Source organism: Rhea americana, unplaced genomic scaffold (assembly GCF_003343005.1).
Source record: "Rhea americana isolate MKP2758 unplaced genomic scaffold, rheAme1 scaffold_82, whole genome shotgun sequence".
Classification (NCBI taxonomy): Eukaryota; Metazoa; Chordata; class Aves; order Rheiformes; family Rheidae; genus Rhea; species Rhea americana.
In genome coordinates this window covers 3,610,523-3,619,807 of record NW_028187001.1, presented here as the reverse complement: position 1 = coordinate 3,619,807, position 9,285 = coordinate 3,610,523, and the positions used below count along the sequence as shown (strand labels likewise).

At 41.8% G+C, this 9,285-nt stretch overlaps 1 non-coding gene across 1 annotated transcript; it reads right to left on the bottom strand.

Moving 5' to 3' along the window:
- Positions 1 to 262: 262 nt before the first annotated feature.
- TRNAV-UAC (transfer RNA valine (anticodon UAC)) lies at positions 263 to 335 on the bottom strand. The gene has a single exon. It is a non-coding gene; the product is annotated as a tRNA-Val (tRNA).
- Positions 336 to 9,285: the final 8,950 nt, after the last annotated feature.

Below are 9,285 nucleotides of genomic sequence, written 5' to 3'. Positions count from 1 at the left end.
AGCTTGGTATCATCACCAGACTTGCTGAGGAGGCACTCTGTCCCCTCATCTCATCCAGGTCATTGATGAATAAGTTGAACAAAATTGGTGCCAGTACTGAGCCCTGGGGAACTCCACTAGCCACAGGCCTCTAGCCAGACTCCACACCACTGATGACAACCCTCTGAGCTCTGRCTTTCAGCCGGTTCTCAATCCACCTCACTGTCCACTCACCTAACCCACACTTCCTGAGCTTACCTATGAAGATGAAATTATTTGGTGCTGGTTCCACTGGGGCTCGAACCCAGGACCTTCTGCGTGTAAAGCAGATGTGATAACCGCTACACTATGGAACCACCACAAAAAATGTGATAAATGATATGGTAACATTTTAGCATGTAGATGCAGGATTGTAAATTTGAAAGACTGTATGAATTTAAAGCATTTTTTACAAGCAAGTTTACAACTCTTTTTTAAGGGCATGTTGAAAAAGAATTTAAGAATTAATTTTACATAAAAGCATATTACAAGCTGAAAGTCCAATTTTCTTCACGATTGTAGTAAAGAATTCTCTCTCCACATTACAAGCCCTGCTACCTCGGTTGATATTTATTGAAGAGCTTATTGACAATACCAGCAGAGAAGCCATGGACTTCACTGACAAGAACCTGGTGTCTGATCTCCTTCAGTTGATGTGCTGAAAGTGCAAATGGCTTTACGTGGACAAATTCAGACACTCTCCACTAAAGATAGAGCAGTTTTAGCTTGGGAAACCTTCTGTGATTTCTGTCATGGGAAATCCACAAACCTTCCAAGTCCAAGAGCCTGGCAGAGGGCTGCTCCACAAGTGTTTTGAGTCTAGCTGCCCAACACTACTGAACATACACTGCTCTGCACAGTAATCAGTCCCATCTGGCTCCCGGAAGAGGCTCTCAAAGAGCTCCTCAGCCAAAACCAACAACAATAATCAAACTATATTAAAATTTTACCAAATGCCAGCCCATGTCTCAGCCTATGGTATTTGCCATAGTATATGAAGCTCCATATGTTGTTTTTTTGTAATGTCAGCTTTGAATTTGTCACTTCTTCCTGTATCAAGCCTCTTTTCTTCTGTGTTTTGAATTTTCTAGTATCAACCACATCCGAGTTTTTCTCCTTCATTCTCTGCTACCTCACTTCTGAACAATATGAGCCTCTGCCCAACACAGCCAAAGGCTTTAACGTTTCCTCTGAGATCCTTGTAAATGCATGACTATCATCAGTCAGTTTACTGTGGACCAGGTACATTCTTTTCAATGATAATTTATAACATCTATGTCTATCAGTAGTTTCCTGTCACAAGTTTTGCTCCAGATCCTGATTAAATTTCCCATTGGAGAACTTTTAAGTCCGATTTTAAACACAGACTGGAGCCCACAACCCGGTTGCAGAGATCCTCTCATCAACCGTTAAGTTGGTCATTTCTGAAAATGGTAAAAACACCAAAGACACCAGGACCACCTATMATCAGAAATAGTGCTGCTTTTCATCTTCTAGTACCGCTTCTGATCTATTCCTCCTCTCAGATGGATGCCTTTGCTTTTGTGTGTGTGTATGTGAGAAATCCCAAGTATTTTCAGAGAGCTTAAGCAACCACACAGTTTTACTTCACCCACGTTTCTCTTTTTCTAAATGCGTAGCATCATGTGGCAAGAGAACTAAACTAATACTGTATGACTCTTGTGAGAGCATCTTCAAGGTACCTTATTCATAAACATGCTCTAAAAAAGGTGTCTTCAAGTTTTTTATAGTTTTTTTTCTCTCTCTGGGTCATTACTAATGAAATTATCTTTTCAAACTTACATGAGGTTTTCTCATATGTAATGTTTAAGGAGGGAAAAAGCTATTAAATAGGAAATGAATCTTTCTTTTTTGTCAGAAAAGCAAAAATCCAAAATACTTGTGCGCATTATTATCAAGCAAAATACAAAGTCTAAAATGAAATGAAATTCAAGTAACCCCTGAACTTATTTACAAACGGGATATTCCATTGTCAGCAGCACTCCTAGAGATTTTTTGAGACTATCAGCTAATTCTGCACATGGTATGTGGTAAATAAAGTATCACATGAGTCCTTTTATTTCTGTAGTAGAACCAAGTGATTAATGCAACTCTGCTGTACTCTTCGTCCTTCACTTTAATGAATCATGCAGGCTGGGTAATGGTGGCCTCGCATCCTTTTCAGTTAGGGTTTATTTGAATACTTGTTAATTTCTCAGGGCCACTATAATCAGGATGTTACGTATTAAAGGGGGTGTGCAAGATTACAGCTTTTGACAGCCTTCCATCTTAAAAATAAATTTAGCAATTATAATAAGATGAAATCATCTCCTGTTTTTCTGAGAAATGAAAAAAGCTTTCTTTAAAAAAAAAAGGAAAAAAAAAGAATAACTGGTCTCAAATTTACTCCATGGGGAGTTTTGGGTCTGAGTAAYTGCTCAGAGACTAATTTGCTCAGCACACATGAGCCAAAAGCTCTGAATCTCCAGCTGGGACAAGACGGAGCACGCACTGACTGCAGGCAACTGCTTTTGTACCCTCACTGCCAAGGCAGTCCCCGCAGTGTTTCCACACCTATACTGGATAGCTGGTACATAGAGCAGCATGTGTCACCCTGCCCCTGAGCCTGGCCTTTGCCCATGCATTTGCATGGGCATCCTCCTCTTAGACTTAAGTGGTCAGTCTCATACAGGGACYTTGCTGGACCCAGTACTAAGGGTGAGGGGGCTGATAAATACATTTGACATCCCAAAGTTCTAGAAAAAAAGGGAACAGAAGACCAAAATTAATCATCAACCACATTGATCTTTATGTGCTTTTGCAGTTCCTATCAGTTGCCAAGCTTTACCAGCAGTCTGTGGCATAGCAGGGAGCTGAAAGCATCTCTAGCTTTCATCCTAATYCCTAGACCACCCTTTCTTTGTTGCAATTCAGATCCTAGAAGCATCAAGCATCATTCAGTGTTATCTTTTGTAATTCAGGTACTTAATTAATGACTGACGTCCCTCAAGCACCGATCTAACCACACGTAACAAGTACAATGTACCTTTTACTATATCGGCCTTCCTCCCCCACAGTGACAGTAACAAAAAGAAGACCAAACAAAATCTTTATGTGACTTTGGTTTCCATGGGTCCCAAGGTTGGGATTCATCTGATGACATGCAGATGTCTGTGCACACAAGCCTAGGTGTTCCTGGGTGCTTCACAATCATCTCTTTCACAYGGTGCATCATGAATCACACAGCATCTATTACTTCAAAAAAGCTTCAGTGAGATTCAGAGTCTAGACTGCAGATATCTAACATTTGAATCCTACTCAAGTTGTCATCTGCTTACTTCATTCAAGGTCTTTCACCCAAAACCTAGCCTGCTTCCACATTACTGACAGTCAGCCCAGCACAACCATGAACAGGCACATTTGACAAGCTCTCTGAATATACTTCAAGCAGAGCACTGGTAGAAATTTGAAACAGTTCTCTTGATACAAGTATTTCAGATGATCAGATGCCAGAAGTCTTACTTGCATGGAAACTGCTTTTACAGAATAAGAAAGAGTACTGCAAGATTTTACTGCACATGATATGTTTCTCCATGAAGAAAGAAATATTTTTTTCCTCATATCCCTTATCTGAAGTGCTATTTTTTACCACTTCAGAATATGCTTCTGAAATCTATTGCTCTTAATTGTCTATTGAGGGAAAAGTAGAATCGATACTTTTAGAGAAGCTGCACGTGGTTGTAAATAGGCCATTATCCAGTTTTCTAATGTCCTCTTGTCTATCCAATTTGGAAAGTTTCTTGGGCTAAGGACTGACTATGTGATTGACTGTATGTTCAGCTCTGTTTTGAACAGTCCTAAGCAAAGACATTTTTCAGGAAATAAGTGAGGAGATTTTAGCCAACATTTGATCTAGCTGTAAAGSTAGTCATCACTGAGACACGCTGAGTAAATGAAACATATCAGTGGACTGGTTTGGTTTAATATAGGTTTTTTGAGAAACGAGCAAACAAAAACTTAAACATATACCTAGAAAAACTGCGGACTTCGTAGGAAAAGACAACTTGGGCTGCTCAGGAAAGCAGGAAAATACCTACCTGCCTGTTAGGGCTTCTTTTTTCCAGAACTCTGACTTTAAACTATAATATGAAGCTGCTAAAATTCACGAGGAGACAGAGATAAGCGGTTTTAACAAACACTATCAGAGATATGTACACAGAAAGTACGAAGATATGTCTTCATGGTGTAATAAAGCATAATGGTAAGGTTTAGCCTGAGTTAACAAGCAGAGATAGCTCTGGCCCTGTAGGCTCCCCCTGTCTTAGCCCAAGGGTGTGTTTGAGCTAATTAGCCCTGAGGAGTATGCAGGTCTTCTCGTATGGATAGAATAAGACATCAAAGCATTGGTGCTATTGAGCCCTGAGCTGGGGTTTCCACATGATGTTGCACTGCATGATTCAGGTGTACCTGCTCGCTTCAGCATGACCCGAGTCTCACAGCTGGGCCCTCTGCCATGCAGTGCAGCCATACTGTGACCTGCTCATTCCTCCATTTCCAGAAGGAGAGGTGTGCATGCTGAGCAGGACTTTCTCAGWCCACCATGGAGCTAGAATCCAGATGCGCCAGCATGTTATTGCTTTAACTCTTGTGAACCTTCAGATGATTACATAACATGCTGCCTTTGGGGTAAGAACCTCCAAAAAAGAGACTGGCCCAACTAAAAATGAGCAAAAATGAGGACAAGATGCACTTCACTTCTCCCCATACACACACTTGAATTAGCCAAAGTGCCTCTGAAGCCGCTGTACACAGTTTTGCTTTTTCTAATACTGTCTTATGACTTTTATAAAACAGTAATTCCGTTTCCTAAAATAAACCTCTCACAAAGGATGTCCTTTAGAAGTACTACACACTCCTACCAAAATCCTCTTCTCCAATTTTGGATTRTGCTTTTGGCTTCCTGTATAACTATAGCTACTCCTGCCTTCTGGAAAGGGTGGACAAGTGACTACATTTGAAAACCTTAGAAGGAATGCAACCTTGCAGTTGACTGCCTTAAGATCTATTGGAGAAGAGAATATTAATTTTTTCATGGTTCTCATTTGGCAAACTCATCTTAGATTGTGCTTACACAACTCGCTGTGACTGGTACTGTTCAAGAGAAGTTTTTCCTCTGGTCTAATTCTTGCTATCTACCTGCATGGGAAGAAGGGAACTTTTTAAGCATACATTTGTTTCTTTCCTTTACTCTACATAGAAGTAGATGCACAGAGATTTTACAGAGGGAGGAAATGTCAAGTTCTCAGTTTTTCCAGTCAACAGTACAGAAGAAGCAGCATGCAGTGGACCTGATGTTCACAAGGTCAGATACTCAGAGGTGGCACAAGGGATGGCCTGACAAACCAGGGACCCTGCAGGCAGGCAGAGTAGACTCATGTCTGACTTTCTACCTCCCAGAGGATGGAGGGAGAGAAGGTTGGTATGACTAAGGCAAGAAAGGACACAGACTCCCGAGATGGTGAAAGCTGGAAACTTGTGACTCCAGTCAGGAGGAGGAAGGCTCCATCTCGACCTCCAGTGACCACCTGTAATAGAAGAGGAGCAAACCCTTTTGGGGGAAGGCTCAGGGCTGTATATCTCCATCTTCAGATTAAGACCAAAACTATCAGAAGAAAGTGTTGAGTGTTAGTGGCTGGTGACTCCCTTCTGTGAGAGACAGAAACACCTACCTTGGAGCCAGACCTATCATCCCAGGAAGTTTGCTGCTTGCCTGGAGCCCAGACCCATGACACTGCAGAGAGATTGCCTAGGCTCAGCCAGGCCCCTGACTGCTACTCTTTGCTGCTCAGCCACTGGGCAACAATGATACAGCCACAGAAAACCCTGAGTGGATTAAAGGTGACCAYAAAGCCTCAGAAGGAAGGATGAAGTGATCAGGGGCCCAGGTAGTGTTTTGATTCAACCACTGTCACAGGGCTACAGTASGACTGAGATCACAAAGACGTGGTGGGATGTTGCACTCATAGTTGGAGCAAGGTCATAGATGAGTACATGCTGATGAGGAAAGACAGAGAGGGAGAAAGAGGAGAAGGAGTTATGCTCTATGCTAAGGAGCTCCTTCACTGTGTGGACTTTCCGTATGAAATTGGAAGCAAAACAGTGAGCACCTGGCTCAATATTGCAAGAGTAAAAAGCACATGGTARGAACACTTGGGATGCTGAGATGTGGTCTGTTGTCATTTCCTTCAGAAATCAGCTAGCTCTCCTGGGCACCCTTCCCTTCACAGCAGCTCCCCAGGGACTTCTGCCTGGCAATTCCTGAATGTTTGCTCCCCAGAGTCGAGTCCCAGCTCCRTAGTTCCCTTCTCAGCCTTCCTCTGGGCCCAGCCTGCGTCATCTCACAGTTGCTGAAACCTGGGCTTCGCCACTTTCTCCCCGTTTGGGAGCAGCAATTCAGAYTGGCAAAGAGAAGGCTAAGGGGTGCTGTAACAGCAGCTTACTTGAAGGTCAGTTACGCAGACAATGGAGCAAATCCCTGTTGGCATTGCGGGGCACATACTATAAGCAAGGGCAACAGCTACAATCTGTTGATCAGGAGGATCAAGGTGGGTGTTAGGAAAAAAATTTCTAGAAGGATAGTGCAGCYCTGGGTTCGGCTGCCCAGAGAGGTGGTGCAATCTTGTCCTTTGGGGTGTTTGAGCTTAAGCTAGACAAAGCCCCRGCCGAGCTGATCCAGGGCTAGTGGCACTCTGGCTCTGAGCAGGYAGCTGGGCTAGATGACCATCAGAAGTCCTTTCCAACCCCCGTTTCTGTGACTCMGTGATTCCTCTCCCCTTATTGGCCCATATGGCTGGAAAGCTAAGCTGCCAGGTCAGGGATCTAGCCCGTAAGGTGCCTGTGACACATTTTGCCAAGGAATCACCAGGTACCAAAGGCCAGACCTGTCAGAGGAGGACAGACTGGTGTTGTCAGTGTCTTGGGGTAGAGGGAAGGGAACGAGGCATTTATTTTTCCATGAAAGCAGCTACTTGCCTAGCATTAACTTTTATGTTAAATATTTGTACAGACGGTGAGCATACTGTGCCTTAGGGTATAGTAAACAGACCGTTCAGCACCCTGATTGATAGCTCTAAAACATTTTAGCTTTCAGAATGCCATCGGTTCTTAGGTTTAAGCTATGGCTCAAATATTGCTGTGTTGCAGTCTCTGAATGGGTGGATTTCCCGAGTGAAATCACAGCCTTTAATAAGGGAGGTAAGTTTTTTAATTGAGCATGTTTACAGCACAGGAAGGAATGAAGTGGAATAAACAAAGCAATTACCTTTCTGCTTTGGTTAAGATGAAATATTTCCATCTATCTTTACAGGAATTAGAATCTTGAGCAAGTAAAAATTTGTTTTTTGTCATGAAAAAGATAATCTGTTTCTTTTTCTTCTTCTGTTCAAACCAAAATGAGCTATAAAGCCAGCAGTTATCATAAAAGATTCTCATCCTCAAAAAAAAAAAAAAAAATTATTTTTTATCACTCCAGGTTTTCAGCTCAGTAAACACTGTTTTGAACTGACTTTTCTTTATAGAAAAACAAAATGTACTTTGTACTCTAAAAACTTTTTCTCCAAAAATAACTCCAAACAGCAATCCACTTAAATCTGTATCAATTTAAAAAATACATTTCCCTGGCTCACTATTCTTTCTAGAGACAGCTGTTCGACAAATGTTTTCTGAACAGCTCTTATGGAATCTAGATGGGGAGTTATCAGGAGATATGCCTTGTCTTGTTATGTTATGATCAGGACAGGTTAATTGTTAGACGGTTTTAGCTATAATAAATATGTCATCTCCATCAGGATACAGAAGGTGATGTATCCTACTCTCCCTGTTTTATGTGACCACTCAAACAACATAAAAGTGACCAAATTCAATTAGTGGAGACAGAGCTTGTGCAACATGATAAAGCTCATGCACAGAGCTCTTTTCCAAATGTATTCAGAAACTACAACCTGTTCTTTTAAAATATAGTAAAGTATGGCTATTAAATGCAGTGTTCACCACTTGCAAGAGAAAATCTGCTTTTTCAATGCTCATCTTTCCCTTTTATGTCTCTAGAATAGAGTAAGAGTGGAGTKCGCTTCCCCTCAAGGAGCAGAATCATTTTTAAATGAACTGAAGTTCACTAAGATGCCTATAGTTAAAGTATCCTATAAAATAATATTTTATTTTCTATCTTTTGTTCAGGATCTGTTAGTCCTGTATGGCACTCTCAGATCAAAATGCAACATAAAAAAAGAAAAAAAAGTTGCCTTTATAGGATAGTCCAAAAAAAACCTTCTGGAAATTTTGATATCAACTGACTTTTTTTTTATTTCACTCTCAAATAAGGGCCAGATGCACACTCTGAGACTGAGTCATAGTGAGGAGGCTACTGGCTATTTAATTACAGTCTTTAATTAATGTGAGAAAACTTAACTGAGCCTAAATAGTGGCAGCAGTGACAAATTGTAAGAGTGCTCCATACCCACAGAAAAGCTAATGCTGCGAGGAAGGCACAGGCAATYAACACTAGTTTGCAATCAGTTACATTTCAAAGAAATAGTTTTTCCAAGCATCTTTATGCATGTGGAATTACTATCATCTTTGAAGTTTAAATCATTTTTAAGATCTGGCTAGGGGCAAATTAGATAAGAAGGTGACTGTGCAATTAAATTAACACTTTGGAAAGCTCATACAGTTGTAAGATCCAAATTGTTATCTTGATAAAATGATGCCAACACTTTGAAGAAGCCAATCAACTTATTTTTTAACAATAAATTTCGTTACTGACAGATGTGGCAATCGTGATTCAATGCTTAGCACAGTAACATGATTCACCCAAGTTTCTGAGCACTTTTGCAGGAGAGAGGGTCTGGTGAAGACCGTAGAGGTGTGAACTGACTTCCACAGGATCCATCCATGCATGCAGTACAGGCTGGAGAGCCTTGCTGAGCACAGGCTTGACGGTGTTTTTAAGCTCAGCCTGCTGAAAATAAGACGAGGCAACCTCTGCTTGAGGTAGTGCCAGGCCCATGAAGTCCCACACACAATMACAAGACCCACTCCTGACTCCCCCTTCACCCACCAGCCACAGCCCCCAAGCACCTGTGCCTGGCACGTGGCTTCCCTGGGCAGGATACAGCTGCTGCCGGGCACAGGCACCACTGAAAGATAGATGCTCCAGCAACAATCCCTCCCACAGTACACTATTTCCCCGTGCCATATATGTCACACTAT